This window comes from Dipteris shenzhenensis, chromosome 24 (assembly GCF_047967505.1).
Source record: "Dipteris shenzhenensis isolate YYH24624 ecotype China chromosome 24, Dip_SZ_1.0, whole genome shotgun sequence".
NCBI classification, from domain to species: Eukaryota; Viridiplantae; Streptophyta; class Polypodiopsida; order Gleicheniales; family Dipteridaceae; genus Dipteris; species Dipteris shenzhenensis.
The window spans coordinates 22,784,507-22,807,141 of NC_141619.1; the positions used below are offsets into that span (position 1 = coordinate 22,784,507).

Sequence of the window (22,635 nt, forward strand, 5' to 3'; positions counted from 1 at the left end):
AGGGTGAAGCCTTTCTTCACTTTTGCACACAACAATAATACAATAGAAGAGGGAAATACCCTATATGTCAAACCCTAGAATACGTGGTTCATATGTGAACCCAAACCAAAAACATACATGGTAGTCTAACTACACCACGAGTACAACTAACATAGGCGGTGACATAAATGATAGTCATCCAGGAGATATATCGGGGGTAGAGCTTGATATCTCAACACTCCCCCTCAAGCTCAAATCCATCTCACGTACACCAAGCAAGCTCCTAAATCTGCGAAGCTTCTCGGTACCCAATGCCTTCGTAAAAATATCAGCCACCTGCTCCTCAGTGCTGACATAGACTGACATAGACAAGATCAATCTCACCAGCTAGAACCTTCTCTCTCACAAAGTCATAATGCACCTCAATGTGCTTCGTTCTAGCATGATAAACTGGGTTATTAGCAAGCATGATGCTGCTAATGTTGTCACAATGAATGACAACTGCTGCATGAATTGACTGTCCCATATCTGCAAGTAGCTTCCGTAACCAAGCTACCTCACATGCAGCCATTGCTGCACCCCTGTACTCAGCCTCTGTGCTCGACAAGGCAACTGTTGGCTGCTTCTTGCTGCTCCAACTGATGGCACCACTCCCAAGGGAAAACATAAAACCACTAGTAGATCTCCTGTCTGAGACACTACCAGCCCAGTCAGCATCTGTGTATCCATGTACCTGTAATGCACACCCAGCTTCATAAAACAGTCCATAATGCAATGTGGACTTCACATACCGCAGTATGTGCCTAGCCGCATCCAAATGTGGCTTCCTCGGTGCCTGCATAAACTGACTCACCAGCCCCACCGCATAGCTCAAATCTGGTCTGGTTATAGTCATGTAAATCAAGCTACCTACTATGCGCCTGTACATAGTAATATCTTCAAGAAGCTCACCTGTCTCTGCATTGAGCTTCACATTCTGCTCCAATGGAACAGAGATAGGCTTACAGCCTGTCATCCCATATTTGGACAGCATGTCCAAACCGTATTGCCTTTGCAACAGCCATATCCCACTCGGGGATCTAATAACCTCAATGCCCAAGAAGTAACGCAGCTCTCCCAAATCCTTCATCTCAAATTTCTGCTTCAATAGCAGCTTCACTTCATTAATGTCTGCATCACTATCACCTGTAATAATCAAGTCATCAACATAGATGACTACAAGCACAATCCCTCTGTTTGTTCTTTTCACATAAAGTGAAAAATCTGAATTGGAAATCTGAAATCCAATAGTGACAAGATATTGCCCTATCTTGTCTGACCATGCCCTCGGCGCCTGTTTTAAGCCATACAAGGCTTTGCGCAACCTGCATACAAAATCGGGGTGTGAATTATCCTCATAACCTTCTGGCTGCATCATATAAACCTCTTCCTGGAGGTTCCTGTAAATCACCATGCAAGAAGGCATTTTTCACATCCATCTGATGCAAAGACCATCCCTTTGCAGCAGCCATAGCAATTACTGCTCTCACGGCTGCCATCCTTGCAACTGGGCTGAAAGTTTCCTCATAGTCAATTCCATATGTCTGCGCAAAACCTTTGGCAACCAATCTTGCCTTGTACCTGCTAACAGACCCATCAGCATTGTGCTTTACTTTGTAAACCCACTTGCAGCCAATAGCCTTCTTATCATGAGGCAAAGGCATCAAATCCCAAGTGTGGTTTGCATCCAAGGCAGCCATCTCTTCATCCATAGCTGCTTCCCAATTTTTATGCCCTGCTGCATCCTCAAAGCATGTGGGCTCTGGCTCCTCTAGAACCTTGACCATATAAGCATAGTGATGTGCTGTATACCCATCATATCTCAGCCTGTCAACTGGATACTTAATACGAGTGGACCTCCGTACAATTGGATCAGTTGCAGGAGTCTTTAAATCATGCCTGCTTTTCCTTGCACCAGGTGTAACAACAGAAGGAATCCCAAGTTCCTCATCAAGGCTCATTTCAGAGCCGCTTGACTCTCCATCAACATGAGAGCTACCAGCAGACACATCAAACACTGGAGCATGGTCTACTTTTTCTTTTCCCTTATGTGATACCTGCACAACACTATCAGGGCTGCCGTGTGACGATTCACTAGATCTCAATCTCCCTGTCCATGCATTGGATCCACTAGTAGAGGACTCTCTGGGTCCACTCAAGGCTTGAGATTGCTGCTCTGCATTTATTGCAGCATTCCCATTTCCTGCATTTGCATCTCCTACCATAACAGTTGGTGCATACCAGCTGCTCATTTCATAAAAAACAACATCTCTGCTCACTTGCATTTTGCGGGTGGAAGGGTTATAACAGCGATACCCTTTCTAGTGCAGAGCATATCCAATAAAGATGCATTTTTCTACCTTTGGATCCAGCTTTGTTCTCTTCTCATCAGGAACATGAACATAAGCTATGCAACCAAATACCTTCAAGTGAGAAATATCTGGTTTTTGGCCTGTATACATTTCTTCAGGCGTCATGCCATGGACAGCTGCAGTGGGGGTTCTGTTCATAATATAAACAGCAGTTGCTACTGCTTCAGCCCAAAAATAATCAGGCATGTTTTTCTCATTTAGGATCGCCCGTCCTACTTCTGCAATATGCCTGTTCTTCCTTTCTGCAACCCCATTCTGCTGAGGGGTAGACCTGCATGAGTACTTCCTTTGAATTCCCTGTTCTTTCAGATATTCACAAAATTCTTCTGAAAAGTACTCTCCCCCTCCATCAGATCTTAGCACTTTAATATGCACACCTTTCTCTTTTTCAACCATGGCCTTAAAAGCCTTGGAATGGCTGAACACTTCACTTTTGTGCTTCATAAAATAAATCCACACCTTCCTAGTGTAGTCATCAATAAACGTCACATAATAATGGCATCCACCAATAGAAGCAGCTTTGGTTGTCCAAACATCTGAATGGATCACTTCCAAAGGTCTTCTGCTCACCTTAGCATTTTTGGGAAATGTATGTCTGGCCTGCTTACCCATTTGGCATGCTTCACATACCTTTTGCATTCCCTCAACTCTGAATTTAGGCAAACCTGCAACAATGTTTTTCGTTTGCATAGATTTCAGCCTTTGTATATTCACGTGCCCAATGCGCTTGTGCCATATCTCAATATCTGCAATGACACCTCTCCCATGCGCAAACATAGCAGCTTTCACCTCAGGCATATCAACATCCAAGGTGAACATTCTGCCATTTTTGTTGCCTTTCGCAACCAAGCGGCACTTATTTTTCAAGTCCTCAACAAAGCATCCATCAGGATTAAATCTAACCTGCAGACCTTGCTCAACCATCTGGCCAACTGAAACCAAGTTCTTAGTGATTTTTGGAACATGAAGTACATCTGCCAAGTACTTCGTTTTGCCATCCTGCATAGCCAATGGCACTTTACCAACCTGCGTAATTGGGTGCGCAGTATCATCACCTGTTTCAACATAACCTGGCTTATCCAAATTTCTAACATCATGAAACCACTCACCATGACTGGTCATGTGGTTAGAGGCACCTGAATCAACATACCAAACATCATTGCAAGCTACAGCATCTCCTGACATGGAGTTAACCATATGCTGCATCACAAAAAGGTGCTCATTTCTGTCGTCACCATGCCCACTTGATGATGCATAGTTGCTTTGCTGCAACTTCCCACTTTTGATGTCATTCTGCTTTTTATAGCATGTATTCTCCTTGTGTCCAGGCTTTCCACAATAATAGCATTCTGTGCTGCTATTTACTTGCTGGTTCCTTTGCCATGAACCACGGCCTCTTTGGCTCCCCCTGCCTCTAGAACTACCACGTCCTCCTCCATAGGACTGGTTTTCCTGTTATTGCTGTTGGTTCTGATTTCCTGCACGGCCACCAAAACGGCCTCTTCCTCTATCCCTGCCTCTACCTGTATTCGAGTAGAAAGCAGTCTCTTGAGAAGTTGAGGTGGCTGAACCACCATTCCTTTGCTCTTCACTCAGCAAGAGAGCAATAAGTTCCTGAAAATCAGGAAATGTTTCACGGACTCCAATGGATGTCCGAAACTGTGCATAATCTTTCCCAAGACCATTCAAGGTCACGGACACTAAGTCCTCATCATCAACAGGTGCTCCAATGGAGGCAAGAGAATCTGCAAGGCCTTTCACCTTCAAGGAATACTCATTTATATTCAGATTTTTCCTTTGCACATTGTGCAACTCCTGCTTTAGCTGCATCTTTCGTGCTTTGGTATTTGTGCTATACAGCTTCACCAATGTATCCCATGCCTCCTTAGGCGTCTCTACATCCTGTATATGCACAATCATAGAATCTGAAATGCTAACAGACAGCCAATACAGGCATTTTCTGGCTTTTTCATGCCATTCTTTAAAGGCCTTCAATTCAGCAGGAGTGGGAGCAGCACCCAAAACTGGTTCTGCAGTTTCACCACTGATGTACTCCCAAACTCCCATTCCCATAAGGAAGTTTGTCATCCTGAACTTCCATGCTTGGAAGTTGTTCTTGTCAAGCTTCTCACTGACAATGGTAGACAGATTCTCAGACATTTTACAAATCACGAATTGCAACAGCAACCTGTAAACACCAGCAAATGCCTCACAAGGGCAAATAGCAAAACTTCTGCAAAAAGCCTCACAGGGGCAGATCTGCAACACTGACGAAAGTGGTATTTCACCACACAGTCACTTCCTAGTGACGATTTTGCATCAACAGGCAACAGGCATGAATCTGCAACTCCCAATATCTCTGCACACAGGCATACGATGCAATTTCTGTGGCACCTTTCCACCGACTAGCCGCGCACAGCGAAAAACAGGGCCTTTTTCTGAGTGCCTGCAAAGAACTTCTGCCTTCAAAACGGGCCCCGAAACGGCCTCAAATGAAAAAAATAAAGTCACCAAGGGCTTCGTCCTTTCCCGCAACATATATTGCGCTCTCGCCACACCGCGAAGGGCCTCTCAATCTAAAACAGTGCACTCCTGCACTTCTGGCTGTGCTACCTGCAGAGATTTGCTCCCAAACTCGAAATAGGAAAGCAACACTGGTCCTCTTACCAGGACACCACAAACTTGGCTTGCTTTCTTGAGCTCCTTACCACTTCTTGAAAATCTGTCATTGAAGGAAATTTTCCATAGTCGCTAGCCTGTCTCAAAGTTAACTATATAACAGACATGCCTCTGCCTCTTCTAGGGTCACTTTGTATATTCAGTCATACATAAGATACTCCAAGGGTGGACGCCCCTCCTGTGCAGTGTACATTCTCCCTATTCCAGGGGTGGGTGCCCCTCCTGTGCAGTGTACATTCTCCCTACTCCAGGGGTGGGCGCCCCTCATGTTTACTGTACATTCTCCCTAGTTGGATTCACCTCACATGTGCCTAAATGTGATTGTGTGTGGATTCACCTCACACGTGACTGTGTGTGGCTTAATTGTGCTGGTTTAAACTATGGTTTGAAAGTGTAAGTTCACATTAAGATTTAACAATCCTCTCCTTAATAAACACTACTTACTATTAAATCCAAAGTGAAGTTTTGATTTGAAAGGTTGGCTTCATGTAGAAACAACAAGAAGTGCACAGTAAACTTGTAAACTTAAATATATTAGATGATATGGTGCACCATGAAAAGGGAAATTGCCAGGAATAGTTTGTAAGGAGTGCTGTATTGAATTGTGTTGGGTTGAATTTTCTCCTTGTGTTAAAATGTGTCATCATTCAATCATTTGTAATTCTCCTAAAATTTTCTGTCATCTAACACTTCTTCCCTTAGGGGGAAGAGAGAAAAGGATTGTGTTTACTTCACACACGATTTTGTTATAAACATCTTTTAACCCAAAATCCCAATCATAGTGTCCATGGCACATCCGTAGCCTGAAATATAAGCTCGACGCTCGCAACATTAGGTGCATGTGACTAATACCATAGCCAACTCAACCACAGGGGTGCCTCGTACGGCTTGCTAGGTGATCCCACATAGGGCATTGGGCCACCTCAAATTCAGCTTCGAATCATAACAGTATTGTGATCATTCCTTATGGTTCACTTCAGTGTCACAAGGTAATACAAATTTTGAAAATAAGAATGCATAGGGAAGTAACATGATGAGAGTCAAAATTGCAGTCCCTTTAACATCGGAAATCATCACATGCAACATGAGAATCCACAAAAGTTATAAAAATTCAGGAATAACATTCCAAGAAATTCCACACGTACATACAACACATTTTAGTGGGGAAAGAGATCATCCCACCATCAACACCAGACTGGGTGTAAATGAAGTCACATCCCCACAAAATTTAGGATCAATCCTTATATTTCTAAATAATTCAGACAAACAAAAAAGGGTCTAAATCGAGCTCAATCCAGCTCCTTCAACACAATTGCTATGGCACCCCAAAGGGTAGTTCACACACAACTGGTATATCTGCAACATTTCTTAATTGAAACTCTAGATTTCATAGAAAAAGAAAATAGTTCTCAAAGTACCCAGGTAAACTTCAAAAGAAGTGCCAAGAAAATCTCTGTATCTAGTTAGGACTTCAAAAAGATTACACTTAAACTTAAAAATCTGAAGACAGTGGTTTCAATCAAATCCTCCTCTTGTGACAGTTCTGCATCATAAAAGAATTCGTGGACGGTTAGAACAAAGAAACACATAAACTTGCAATTCCAAAAGTATCAGATCCTGAAATAGCTGCTAACACATTTCAATTCCTGCAACAATCAATGATTAGGAGTATCTATACTCTATCAGGATCTCTTTGAAAAACTCATCAGATATAGAGGTCAAACAGGTGCCCAAAATCGAGTTGCAATTTTCAGATGGCAGCGAAGTCTCAGCGAATTATGTCAAAAAGCCTAAAACTGCCCTATGACATGGTAGATCACACTGCCAGCACATGCTGGGACAGAGAATTGAAAACAGGGGAGTAAGGAGGAAGGGACGAGCACAATCACATATCAAATTTCATGAAGATAGCAACCATGAAGCCACATGAACTGAGCTGAAAAGCAATTCCTCGATGTCAACTGCAGCCATTCCTTTGCCCAACCATGCATGATGTAAATTTGAGCACCTACCTTAACTCGGTTGGTCCATTTATAATTTTAAAAGTACTAGGGTTAGAAAAAGCTAGGTGTACCTGTGCCTATGAAAAACAAGTGCTTATTTGGATCAATAATTTAATAGGTTAGTCAGTTTAAAGTCTACTTCTTAGGTTTTAAGTGTACCTTCACCCAGCATCCCTCTACTCGGGGATATATATATATATATATTGTGTGTGTGTGTGTGTGTGTGTGTGTAAAGAGAGAAAGAGAGGCAGCAGACACACACATATATACATATACATGTGTGTGTGTACACACGTATATATATGTGTGTCTTCATGTGTGTGGTGCATGTATGTATATATGAATAGGAATGAACGTCCCCATATGGGTAGAGAGATCTCGGTATGCAGGCTCATTCTTACTACCAAATCCTCCTACTGGATGATAGATGAATGCATGACAGTTGAGAGACAAGGATCCTCTGAGGCCGTATGAACACACATGCTCTCTCACTCTCACATGCACATGCACACGCAGTGCGCACACAAGTCTGTATATATGAGAAATGATAAATATATAGAAGCCACTTATGATATTCTACACATCCAAAGGAAGATCACTGAGATTCTCTCTAGCTTTGCATTTATATATTTGCTTTAGGAATGCCTTTATCCCCCACTAAAAATGAATGCACGTGACAATGCCACTCCACCACCTGTATCCTGAGTTATTCCATGCTTGTTCTTTCACTCTCATTGCCTCAATCTTCTTCTCTTCCTCATGCCATTGAGCATCTGCATAAATGTTAGACATCAAGACATAAGCTGCAGCATCTTTTTCATCTAATTGCACTGCTTGTTCGAAGGCCAATCTTCCAACCTGCATATTACCCCACTTTCGACAAGCACTCAATACTGTAAGCCATATCACAAGGTCAGGATGGAAAGGCATCCTCTTCACCATTGTTACTGCCTGATCTAATTGTCCTGCACGGCCAAAGAGATCAACGATGCTAGTGTAGTGCTCAATAGTAGGAGTGATGCCATAATCTTTGCTCATGGCCTCGAAGTATCTCTGGCCCTCGATCACAAAACCCGTGTGACTGCATACAGTAAGAACAATCAAGAATGTAACCCCTCCTGGTTTAATGCCTGCTCCTCTCATTTGCTCAAACATATGGAGGACCATTTCACCTTCTCCTCGTTGGGCATATCCTGATATTAGTGCATTCCATGAGACCTCATTTCGAACTGGAAGTTTGTCAAAAGCTTCCCATGCTTCTGCAGACGAGCCAACTTTGGCATACATATACACCAAGGTGCTGCCAACAATAAGATCTCTTTCCAGCCTCTTTCGGGCAATTTCAGCATGTATTTCTCGGCCCTTGTCTATAGCTCCTGTGCTGCCACAAGCTTTCAAGATGCAAACAAAAGTGACAGCATCTGGAGAGACACCCTCCTGCTGCATTTGATCAAAACATGTCAGCACTTCCTCACCAAAACCATGTTCAGCATATCCTGTGATTAGTGCATTCCAGGAGACCTCATCACCACCTGAAAGCTTGCCAAACACTTTTCGTGCTTCTGCCAGCAAGCCACATTTGGAATACATATCCACCAAGCTGTTGCCAACAATAAGGTCTCTTTCTATCCCCTTCCGAGTAATGTCAGCATGTATTTCTTGGCCCTTGCCTATGGCTTTTATGCTGCCACAAGCTTTCAAACTGCATACAAATGTGACAGCATCTGGAGAGACACCCTCCAATTGCATCTTTTCAAAACAGTCCAGCGCATTCTCACCAAGACCAGACTCAGCATATCCTGCAATTAGTGCATTCCATGAGACCTCATCTCGAATTGGAAGCTTGCCAAATGCCTCCTGTGCTTCTGCAAGTGAGCCACATTTTGCATACATATCCACCAACGTATTGCCAATAATAAAATCTCTTTCCAGCCTCTTTCTGGCAATTTCGGCGTGAATTTCTCGGCCCTTGTCGAGAGCTCCCATGCTGCCACAAGCTTTCAAGCTGTAAACAAATGTAAGAGCATTTGGACGGACACTCTCCAATTGCATCTGTTCAAAACAGTTCAAGGCTTCGTCACCTCGACTATGCTCCACATATCCTACAATTATGGCATTCCATGAGACCTCATTTTGAACTGGCAGCTTGCCAACTATTTCCCGTGCTTCTGCAAGCAAGCCACATTTGGCATACATATCCACCAGGGCGTTGCCAGCAATAAGGTCTCTTTCCAACCCCTTTCTGGCAATCTCAGTGTGTATTTCTTGGCCCTTTTCTATGGCTCCTATGCTGCCACAAGCTTTCAAGCTGCAAACAAATGTGACAGCATCAGGAGAGACACCTTCTAGTTGCATCTTTTCAAAACAGTTCAGCGCTTCTTCACCAAGACCATGCTCGGTATATCCTGTGATTAATGCATTCCACGAGACCTCATTTTGAACTGGTAGGTTGTCAAACACTTCCCGTGCTTTTGCAAGCAAGCCGGACTTGACGTACATATCCACTACAGTATTGCCAATAAAAGGATCCCTTTCCAACCCCCTTCTGGCAATTTCAGTTTGTATTTCTCGACCTTTGTCTATGGCACCGATGCTGCCACAAGCTTTTAAGCTGCAAATAAAAGTGGCAGCATTGGGAGAGACACCCTCTAGTTGCATCTGCTTGAATAAGTTCAATGCTTCCTCACCACGCCCATGCTCAGTATATCCTGCAATTAGTGCATTCCACGAGACCTCGTCTCGAATAGGCAGCTTGTCGAACGCTTCCCCTGCTTCTGCAAGGGAGCCACACTTGGCATACATATCAATCAAGGTGTTGCCAACAATACGATCTCTTTCCAACCCCTTTCTGACAATCTCAGCTTGCATTTCTCGGCCCTTGTCTATAGCTTCTATGCTGCCACTAGCTTTCAAGCCACAAACAAATGTGACAGCATTTGGAGAAACACCCTCTAGTTGCATCTGTTCAAAACAGTTCAGTGCTTCCTCACCAAGACTATGTTCGGCATATCCTGAGATTAGTGCAGTCCATGAGACCACGTCTCGAACCAGCAGCTTGTCACACACCTCCCGTGCCTTTGCAAGCAAGCCACATTTGGCATACATATCCACCACAGTGTTGCCAACTATAAGGTCTCTTTCCAACCCCTTTCTGGCAATCTCAGTGTGGATGTCTCTGCCCTTGTCTATGGCTCCTATGCTACCACAAACTTTGAAGCTACAAACAAATGTGACAGCATTTGGAGAGACACCCTGCACTTGCATCTGTCCAAAACAGTTCAGTGCTTCTTCACCAAGACCATGTTCCGCATACCCTGAGATTAACGCAGTCCAAGATACTACATCTCGAACTTGCAGCTTGTCAAAGACTTCCTGTGCCTTTGGAAGCGAGCCACATTTGGTATACATATCCACCAAAGTATTGCCAACAAAAAGATCTCTTTCTAACCCCTTCATGGCAATCTGAGCATGTAGGTCTCTACCCATTTCCACGTCTTTCAGCCTAGCACAAGCCTTCAGTAGGGCTACGAACGTGTATTTGCTAGGATGTACAGCATCCTCTTGCATTTCCAGATACAGATTGAGCGCGTGCAGTGATTTCCCACAGTCAATGTACCCCATAATGAGAGAAGTCCAAGAATACTCATTTCGATCAACCAACCTGTCAAAAACCTGCTGAGCATCGCACATGCTTCCAGCTTGTACTAACATTGGGACAAGGTAGTTCCCAAGAGATTTATGATCTTCTAGCCCACTCTTGCACATGTATGCATGCAAGAACTTAATATAGGCTAAATTTTTAATTTTCCTGCATTTATGCAAGATGCATATAAGGTTCTCAACTGAAGGCAGCTGGGGCATCCGTCCCATAAAGGTGAGTGCCTCGTCTAAGCTTACCGCCTCACACTCGCAGATCTTGTGCATGAGACGCATTCACCTGCACTCCACACTGCACGAAGCCACGGCCTTCAGAGTTGGACCAGGCCTGGGTGGATGCTTTCGTACCGTACATTCCCTTGCTTCGTGACTCCTTATTCTCGAGCATCTCTTTAACCCAAACAGGATTGTGCCAGTCGTCTATCCGCAGCAACTTCACGGTAATCTTATGCTTGAAATCTGGAGAACTCGGTCAGTTAAGATTCACAATAGACTATGAGCTGCCAATCTTGTGCCTGCTTTGAAGAAGATGATGGGGAGGGAGCTCTGCTGGTGTGAGCTCCCTCCCCCGCGTCCCCGCGGCCTGGGCGTCTTTCCTTAAGACTGTAACTTTCACAGCTCTTTTCTTACGGGTTTTCTTTGTTGGAGGGGGAGAGAAAGCCTCTGCACTCACTCCCCTCCCACGAGCTTCTCCTCCAACCATAACCTCAAGCTTCCTCTGTTCGCTCACTCGTCTAGGAGTAGAGAATCGTCTCCGGGATGCGGTTCGGGGAGCGCCCAAGACCGATCGTCGGTAATACCTGCCCGGGCAGCGGTGGAACTTGTCGCATGTACATTGGAACATATACCTACATGAATCCACGAACATTCCCAAACTCATCCTCTAAAAACACAACATAGTGCAGTTTCAATCTCATGATAGTCACTCACAAGGTTGAAAACCATAAACTCCATCATGCATAGCACGCACTAGCTACTAATGACATCCCCACTGACGTCATCAGCGCCCAACAGTGGGTGTAGACCATAGTATAAAAATATGCTCTCACACATACAAATCCACACACCCACACATACTTGAGCATCCATTTATACAAAGTCTCCGTACTGAGTTTCTGTCGGCACTCCGGAGGTGAAGGGCAGACTCAACCATGATGAAGGCTAGCACTAAAGGAGAAGGCTAATCAAAAGGTAGTCCAAAATCTCTTCATTCAAGCTACAACTGCTTGTGAAGTCTAAACATTTTCATTTTAGTCTCTCCCCAACGAGCATCTAAATCTAAATCTAGCTGATAGGGCAACGCACCATTTAAGATGGAAAGAATTATCACAATACCAGCAGGCCGCAACTTGGACGAAAACTTCACAAGGTGAAATTTGCATGTCCGCTAATACAGCAAAAGCATATACCTAGATGAATCCAGGAACATTCCCAAACTCATCCTAAGGGCGTTTGTTCTCAACCGCATGATCGAAAAATCCATCCGAACAATTCGTCCACAGGCAGCGTGATCGGAATCGAGACCTCAATAGTGAGAATTTTCTCTAACAATGTAGATTTTGCCCACCATCCCGTCTGGTGCGCGTACCACGTGCACAGTTGGTAATGGTCGGCAACCAACCATCTCCTCGCCAGTTTGAACTGGTTCTTAGAGGCTTAGCACATGGGAAGAAATAGGATGGGAATGGGAAAAGGTGGTCCCAAGTGGTCCCATGCATATTTCTATCCTATTCCCATCCCACCATGTGCTAACAAAAAAAGAACTAGGGATGGGTTTAGGAGGAAGAGGACACATGGCATCATTTCATGTGTTTAAGAGGTGGGGACCTTGTGGGGACAAGGACACATGTCATCCTTCCATGTTTTTGAATCCCTAAAAAAGGGGAACCCATTCTTGCTACCAGGGTCTAGAGGCCATGGTCCAGGATGGGAGAAAAAGTGGCTACTCCAATTCTAAATCCATCCTAGACCACTTGGTGTAGGATGGGAGTAATGATGACAAAAATATTCCCATCCTAAACCCATGCTAGTCAACAAGGTGAATGATATTTAATCATTCATAAGGCCTGTCTAAGATCAAAAAAGCAAACAAAAAGGAAATGGTGTGGAGGAAGACTCCATGAGATAAAGGGGGGAAAGGGGGAGAGAGAGAGAGAGAGAGAGAGAAGGGGGAGGGGATTCTACGGGGAGGGTGAAAAGGTGGAGATGGTGTATAAGAAGACTTGAGGAGATAAAGAAGGGGAGAGAGAGCGTGCGAGAGAGACAGAGTCAACCACTTTAAAGTCTCCATTCAAGTCCAATGAAGAAGAGTCAACATATTTTGGCATAACAAGCTAATGTACTACTTAAACTTATCATTTTGTACCAGTTCTCCCTAGGAAGAAAATCAATATCTCTCATTAAAAGACCATGTCAACAATGGGCTCCCCAAACTCTAGAAACTTTGTAGCTATGTATGGCTCTTGAAACTCTAGAACCCTTGAAGCTTTCAAAACTCTAGAAGGCTCACCATGACCACCTTTTACTACACGTAGACAAACAAATCATTTATAACAAAATTTACCTAATTTAATATTAGTATTAACCAAGCTTAGATCTCAATTCTTATCTTAACATGAAAAAATCTCAAAATTGGATTTCTATTAATGTATTATACTCTATGGATCCTATACAAAACTTCAAGAAGGTTATCGATAGGGACTTAGAAAATGTCCCTCAATATCTCAAGGTGGAGTCTATACCAACGATGACACCTCCACTTTCCCTCTTTGATTAATGAGAGAGATGCAACCCTCAGTGTAGTCATAATATTCTCACAATTCGAGGAGGATCCCAATAAAGAGCCAAAGGGAGCATCTTCTTCTAAAAATTATTCACGTTCTAGCACCAACATAAACGTCAAGCCAACAAAATAAGTTATTGATAATCACAAGTTCTGGATTGAGAGTCAACTTGTCAACATACCCAAATGGTATTCAACCTTCTTCCTCAATGTTTTAGCATAGATGCCACACTTGGCGTTTGTTGATCCCATTAGAATAGATAGTTATTGATGAGAAACAATTATTGATGGATCTTAATGAATTTGGAATTGAAGAAACTATCCAAATTTACATGAGATTATATGCTTTGATGAAAATAACATCACTAACATCGAGGAAATCTTGGCTACTCAACAAGAAATTGAGGATGCAACTCCAGAGTACCAAATGTTTACTTGTAGCCATTGCAAGATAACATCTCTATGGCTCTTGGGATTATTACCAAGTCCACCAAATCTAGCATCTCAATGTAAGGCAACCAAGATCCAAGGAGGGATTTCAGCCTTGATGCACCAATATTGATGTCACTAGAGATAAACTCAAATGCACACTCCACCTTCGAGTCAAGTATTTCATAGTTTGATAGCATGCGCTAATATATTTAGGGTCAACGTTTGCTTGGGTGTAGCCAATCACGAAACTATTTTTGGGGCCAGTTTGGGGCCAGGACACAATGCACTTTTGGGTGAATATTTGAATTTTGTGTGGACCCATGCTCTCGTCGAAAATTTTCTCGACGTCATGAACGGGCACTGGCGTAATAATGAGATGCAATCTTATCATGGTCAATAGCGCAGTACTCGACACATGGCACTATATGCATTTACTCATGAGCACAGAGACTGTTGCTCTACCTTTGGCCTGACTACATCACACAGCCTTTGCCTTGCCATGTTTGCTTGTGCATCTTTGCCATGTGCAGCACAATCTTTTGCTCCACTGACCACCGTGCTGGTTTGAGCACAACCACGTTCCCTCTGGTTGCAGTATAATATAAACGAGGGTAGAAATATGCCATTTGTTCTTCATTAGACCCACTTTCACTACCGAAGTAACATCCAACAATAGTTTTGGTGATAATGGTACTACATTGAAATTCAAACAAAAGAAATTGCATCCGAGAGTTTTTGTGATAATAGTATTACATCGAAATTGAAACAAAATAAATTACATTTGAAGCAAAAATTTAACAAAACAGATTACATACAAAGATGCTAGCACTTTGTTTTTGTGACACTTCTTTAAGCACTTGTCAACACCACCACTGTGGTAGGACTAGGACCTGGTGCCTTGTATGCAGGGGACAATATTATGAGCACCTTGTAGTGCTATCATAGGTAGGACTTTCTTACAATTTTGACCTGGAACTCCTCGTATGCAGGGGACAATACGAGCACCTCATAATTGAAATAACCTTTTTCATAGCAACTTCATAAGTCAAGGCACTAGAAAAGGGAACTCAACTTGGAGGTGAGCTCAATCGAGCACAACATTCGACAACGGACAGGGAATTCAATATGGTGGTGAGCTCCAGCACACTGAAGCATGCTCTCAGTGCATTAGAGCTGATCACCAAGTTGAGTTCGTTCCCCAGTGCGAAACGTTGTGCACAATTACAAGAGGCTCAACACCATGTTGAGTTCGCTCCTAGTGCCTCACGGAACAACGACGACCCGTTTCCCTTGGCCCCCCATCCTGCAACATGGTTGGTCATGAGGTTTTTCTTTCAAGTCTTTCAAGGAATTGCCTTCGTCATAGCAACTTCTTTCACAGCACTGGTGGGGTTATCAAAGAATTGCTTCTTTCAACGCAATGGCAGAGAAAACTCAACTTGGTGGTGAGCTCAATTGAGTGGAACATTCGACAGTGGTCAAGGAACTCAATCTGGTGGTGAGCTCCAGCACACTGACGCATACTCTCAGTGTGTTACAGCTTATCACCAAGTTGAGTTCTCCTTCCCCAGTGCCGAAGGTTGTGCTCAATTACAAGAGTCTCATCACCAAGGTGAGTTCTCTGCCAGTGCCTGATGGAACAACGACGACCCATTTCCCTTGGCTCCCCATCCTACAACTCCCTTGGTCATGGCTATGGCTGGTGGAGTGTTGCACGATGGAGAGCCAAGGAAAACGATGGATCACATGACTTGGTAGCATTATGAAGGGGCATCGAGGTTGCAGCAGAAGATTCATCATAGGGGTAGAAGGGGGCTTGGAGAGAGCGTGGAAGGGGGTAGGAGAGAAATTTTCCTGGGTGCGGTGAATTGTTTCTTTGCCCTTATGGCCTTTATATAGCTAGACTTTCGATCCTCCCACTCTTTCCCCCTTCGTTTCTTGTGTCAGCTGTGCGACTTTGGGTGCCTATCCCTACTAAGTGCACACAATCCACTAGCTGGATTTTGCTGGTAGCCCAGCCTAGCATAGGCAGTCATCTACATCATTGTCTAGCCATGACATGTGATTAGATGGTTGCCATGATAGAATTTCTTGGTCATCGGAGCCAAGATCATGATAATTCAATAGGATGAGGGGGGAGGAGCGGTGGGACATACACCCAGCTTTGCTGGTAGCCCAGCCTAGCGTAGGTGGTCATATACATCATCATCTAGCCCATGACGTGCGATTAGATGGTTGCCATGGGAGAATTTCTCGGTCATCGGAGCCAAGATCATAATAATTCAATGGGATGAGGGGGGAGGAGTGGTGGCACATACACCCAGCTTTGCTGGTAGCCCAACCTAGCTTAGGCGGTCATATACATCATCGTCTAGCCATGATGTGTGATTAGATGGTTGCCATGGGAGAATGTCTTGGTCATCAGAGCAAAGATCATAATAATTCAATGGGATGAGGGGGGAGGAGTGGTGGCACATACACCCAGCTTTGCTAGTAGCATAGCCTAGCATAGGCAGTCATATACATCATCGTCTAGCCATGATGTGTGATTAGATGGTTGCCATGGGAGAATTTCTCGGTCATCGGAGCCAAGATCATAATAATTCAATGGGATGGGGGGGAGGAGCAGTGGCACATACACCCAGCTTTGTTGCTGGTAGCCTAGCTTAGCGTAGGCGGTCATATACATCATCGTCTAGACATGATGTGCAATTAGATGGTTGCCATGGGAGAATTTCTCGGTCATCAAAACATGCTCCTATGAACTAGATGGACCCTCATGTAAAGTCATTGTTATTACAGTCAACTGAAGAAAGGAAAGATCAAAACAAGACATCAGATTAGCATTGAGCCGGTCCATCAGGATGTAATAACAATAGTTCTCATTCTAAACTATTGTTATTATAGACTGATACTGACTGAATGCTAATCTAAGCTTGTGAACTCAATGGTTCCCCATGCAAAGTCATTGTTATTACAGTATGATTCCATCTCAATGCTAATCTGAGCCTGTGAATTAGATGGTCCCTCATGCACAATCATTGTTATTACAGTCTTATTCTGACTGAATGCTAATCTGAGCCTATGAATTAGTTGGTCCCTCATGCATGGTCATTGTCACTAAAACAAGCCCGGTGGCTGTTTGGGATTAGTATACTGTTTGGGATTTATATTCTCCCTTTTTTGGGATTTATTGATTGGGATTTACTGAAACAAGCAAAGTGGTTGTTTGGGATTTACTAAAGATTATATTTTGTGGGGATTGCAGTTATTCCTAAACCAATAAAAATGCATTTCGTTGCCAATGCCTAGCTCCTCTAGCCAGTGCCTACCTCCTCTAGCCTTAACTATCATACAACTAGCCTGTCATATTCATCAATGTAATGTGTGGGGAATCTATTGGTACATGGGTCTTCAAAGATGGCAAAGATGTCACTGGATTACATCATTGAGCATGTCAAGATGTATTGATTTGACAGATTAGAATATTTGAACAATTACATCTTGGATAGCAGGAGAGAAAACTAGTTTAAAAACTCGACAGGTCTCGAGTAAAGGAACAACGGAGGAATAGAGATGGAAAGCCACAGAGGCAATGACAATTTTCGACTGAATGCTAATCTAAACCTATGAATTAGTTGGTCCCTCATGCACGGTCATTGTCACTAAAACAAGCTCAGTGGCTATTTGGGATTAGTATACTGTTTGAGATTTATATTTTCCCTTGTTTGCGATTTATTGAAACAAGCACGATGGTTGTTTGGGATTTACTAAAGATTATATTTTATGGGGGTTTTTTATGGGGGTTGTAGTTAATCCTAAACCAACAAAATTGCATTTCATTGCCAATGCCTACCTCCTCTAGCCTTAACTATCATACAACTAACCTATCATATTCATTAATGTAATGTGTGGGGAAGCTATCGGTACATGGGTCTTCAAAGGTGGCAAAGATCTCACTTGATTACATCATTGAGCATGTCAAGACGGCTTGATTTAACAAATTAGAATATGTGAACAATTACATCTTGGATAGCAGGAGAGCAAACTAGTTTAAAGACCTGATAGGCCTCGAGTGAAGGAATAGTGGAGGAACAGAGATGGAAAGCCAAAGTCCTGCCTCTTGTCCTAAGCTTGATGAAGCCATTTCATAAGGGGTCCCTCGATAACCCATGATTGTCGTAGATGAGATTGATCGCTTGGAGGAGGAACATAGAGTTCCCAAGAGTGTCATTCACAAGATGGTCATATTGCATGAGTAACTGTGGGAAGGCCTTCAATACTATAAGAACCCACAGTTTGCAAAGTATGTTTTGCTGAAGGCTCCCACTGTGCAAAGTGTCAAGACTGTGTCCTGGAATCCTTGCGTAAATATAAAGTCCTTCAAAGATCTCAGACTTTATCTCTTGGAATCTTGGAAATATACTACCCGGGACTTTTTCTAGGGGTTGACCACCCCTCTAATACAATCGGCTTTTCAATAGAACTTGAGTTAAGTAGTAAATTATCTTTTTCAAAAAAAGAAGAAGTAAATTTTCTTTGTATTTCTCCATACTTAGATACGATGGTGGTCTCTTTTCAAAATGTGGAAGAGTAAAACTTGGTTGTATACTACCTGGGTATATAACTTTAGGGCTGACTATACATTTGGCTTTTCTATATATAACTTCAGTTTTAAAGCAATAATTCGCCATTTATCCATTCTTGGATACGATTGCTTCACTCAACTGGACCTTATAATTTGAAAATGTTGCATTTAGTTGGATTCGAAGGTTTCATTTTCTTATGACTGCTTCACTCATTATATGCGATTAGATGGTATATCTAACCATGTGATGTGTTCTTACAGTCTATCTCAGCTTAATGCTAGTTCTCATTGTTATTACAGCCTAATAAATCGAGTGAATGCTAATCTAAGCTAATGAACTAGATGCAAAGTCATTATTATTATAGTCTGATTCCGACTCAATGCTAATCTGAGCCTGTGAATTAGATGGTCCCACATGCACAGTCATGGTTATTACAGTCTGATTCAACTGAATGCTACTCTGAACCTATGAATTAGATATTCCCTCATGCACAATCATTATCACTAAAACAAGCTTGGTGGTTGTTTGTGATTAGTATACGGTTTGGGATTTACATTTTCCCTTGTTTGGGATTTATTGAAACAAGTGCGATGATTGTTTGGGATTTACTAAAGGTTGTATTTTGTGGGGGTTGCAGGTAATCCTAACCAGTACAAATGCATTTTGTTGCCAGTGCCTACCTCCTCTAGCCTTAACTAGTGTTTAAGCTGACCTAATCATGATTGCATGATGTTCCAACCACCGAGCTAGTTTTGGACAATCACATTAAGTCCAAGCCATATTGGCTCTGGTGTTTGAGCTGAACCAGCCACACGGTTGCATGATATTCCAACCAGCAGGCTGGTTTAGGACAATCACATAATTGGTCTTTGAGCTGACCCAACCACAATTGCATGATGTTCCAACCACCGAGCTGGTTTAGGACAATCACATTAAGTCCAAGCCAGCCTGGTTAAGCCAGCCTGGTTCTGGTGTTTGAACTGAACTAGCCACACAGTTGCATGATATTCCAACCACCGGGCTGATTTAGGACAATCACATTAAGTCCAGGCTAGCCTAGTAAACTATCCCAAAGCTCAATCACACAAACAACCATCGGGCTGGTTTAGGGAACCACTGACCTACGTTGTATCAAGAAATGAAACAAGTTAACTATCCCAAAGCTCAATCACAAGCAACTAATCTGCATTGTATTAAGCATGTGTATGATGTGCTCGTCAACATCTTGTATCTCATTTGATTTCTACACATGTCCTTGTTATTTGGAGAAGCTCTCGAGACATGTACAAAGAGTGGAAGCCCCAATTCGAGTAGTCCATGGGCTTCAACAAAATGCAAGAAAAGGAGAGACAACCTAAGTGCAGAAGTCATTGCAATAGTGGTGATGTTTTGGCATGAAAATACAAGGTGTTGCTAGGGTTGTCACTCTATGAAATTTAGAGTGTAGGCTAAAGCTTGTGAAGACTCGAGAATGGTATTACCTGAATGGCCTGATGTTGCTTTTTCAGATGCTACCGCCAATCATGACATCACAGCTCGTTTTCTTCACTCTGATGACAATGATCGAGTGTGTGCATCTGTAACAACTGCTTCCTGCTGCTACTCTGCAAGAAGTCTTCTGTTCCTTGCGCCCTGACCAAGCTTTTCAGCTTTTCTATCTCACAGCCTCTGTTTGCTTCTCTTGTAAGCCATGGTGAGCCGTATGTTGCCCTGGTGATGATGAATGAAACACAACAATGCCAAACCAAAATAGAGAGAAGCTAGCTGGTGAGGCAAGCAAAGAATAGAAGACAACTTACCCGAAAGAAGACAATGGAAAACCAAAGTCTGCACAAGGTCACATCAAGGTGCGTGCGGGTTGTAGGGCATTTGTAGGGTGGGGGCAAGTTGCAGGTTCTTAAATCTTACAAGATTTGATGGGCGGGAGTGTGAAAATTTGAAATTCGCAGAAGTAGCAAAATTCCAGTCGCCAGTTTTCCCCCCTCCGGCAATACACGTCAGCAAAATTGGATATCCCAAACAAGTGCAATGTGGACTAAAATGCTTAAAAACACAAATAGGCCAAAGGGCATGCTATCGGGTTTGGTGCTGTGTATTATTAAATACAATGACCTTTGGCATGCTTATGAGCCATATAGAACGCAAGTGCATGGAAAAAGAAACAATTCAAAATTGTAAATAGTGTTGGATTTATTAAAATATATTTTCACATGCACAAATTGCACTTTTCCAACTCCTTCCATTTTAGGGTGAATTTAGATACCAATACCAACAACTATCAATGTTTTAAGACCACCATGCACTAGTCCCAATAGTTTGGATTCCAAATTCTCAATCCGTTTTGGTTTTCAACAAATCAAAAAAAAGTTATGGAGCATGCCCTCAAATGGGTATGCATCACACAACATTGGAGGCCAATTAACCCATGCATAATGATCTCATTTAGGTGTGTCCTTGGTTTGAGGAGAAGCTCACGTAGTGTACTTTAGAATGATTACTTGGTGGCATGTATGTATAGAACAAAATTTTGATGTTTTTGAATAAATTGCTATATCCTATAGTCTTTAGGATGCATGCTTCACATGCAACATAGCACTTGTAATGCTTTAACGGTCTCATTCCAAATTCTTATTTCATAAATTTTTGCTCTCATGTTCAAGTTGGAATGTGCACTACAACTTGAAGACAAAGTTTGCCGAATTACATTGAGCAATGAAGTTATGGGTCATGCAAGATACCCATATATAGAAAAGTCCCTGAACCTTACCAAAAATGGCTACACCCAAGCAAACAATGACTTTAGGGTTTACTACAAATATTTAGTGTTATTATATTTGGAGTTTCTTTCAATGGATGGGATGGAAAGGGTGCCAACATGCACCTCCAATCAAATTTTTGCCATAAAAATATCTCTATACCCCTCATCTATTATGCTGCATTTAGAGGCGCTTTTCACAAAAAGCCTCCTCTATACACAATGTAATGGTTGAGGGCTCTAGAGACTTTTTTCTTTCTGATGAAACTTCACAATGCATGCTAATGCATCATGGACCTTATGGATGAAAAGAAACTAAAATTGGAACAAAAGTTGGATGGATAAAAATCCTAATTAGGGGTCTAATGAATGCCGATATGGTTTTTATTTATTCATTATATTATGAGCAATATATTATGCAGATGAAAAGAACCACCTGATCCAAATTGGTACAATAAAAAGCTCTCTAAACCACTCATATGTTATGATGCATCTAAATGGCGCTTTTGGGAAAACGTGATCTCTAGATGCACCATAATGAATGAGTGGCCGAGAGGCCAAAATAAATTTAAAATTTTATATAAAAGTTCAAGTGAATCAAAACCCTAATTAGACTTAAATTGATTCCGAAAAGCTTCCTAAAGACCACTTGCCCATTTATGGGTGTACTTAAAGGCTAGATTTTACTAGCCTCCCAAAAACATCATAATGGACGAATGGTTGAGGCCTTTTTGTGCACCAATTTTGACCATGCATATGGTTGATTCTCTTACATCCTATGGTTGAAAAGGACTTAAGGAAATTGTAAGTGGTTTGAATGCCAAAAGATGCTGATTAGGTTATTGATGCATTCAAGCATACGTAACTTTTGCAAACTAATAGGACTTGTATATTTGGTGATTCTAGGATGTGCTTTGGATTGATGATTTTTGCACAATCAATTAAGAGGGAGACAAGATGATTGGCAAGTATGTTCTACCTCAGACATTACATTGCTTTTATCATGTCATAAAGTTCCATCTATAGATTTGTAAGAAAAATCAAATTCTATGTGGAACACAAACAACAAGATCTTTGTAGACAGAGAGCCTGAGATTATATGGCAAATAAAATTATATTACTGCAAATCATTATAGTAGATGAGAGTCACTTCCCACCCATGTGCTTCAATGGAGAATCTTCGATGGTGGGATAGAAAAAGTAGAGGTTGGAGGCTATAGTTATGAGGTCAGTTGGTGCTCAGTTGGTGGGTCAATGTTAGCTTGGGTGTAGCCAATCGCAGAACTGTTTTTGGGGCCATTTTGGGGCCACGACGTGATGCACTTCTAGGTGAATATTTGAATTTTGC

At 42.5% G+C, this 22,635-nt stretch overlaps 1 pseudogene; it reads right to left on the reverse strand.

Moving 5' to 3' along the window:
• Nucleotides 1-7,638: 7,638 nt before the first annotated feature.
• On the reverse strand, nucleotides 7,639-11,518 carry LOC147886380 (pentatricopeptide repeat-containing protein At5g27110-like; annotated as a pseudogene).
• Between the last annotated feature and the right edge of the window lie 11,117 nt (nucleotides 11,519-22,635).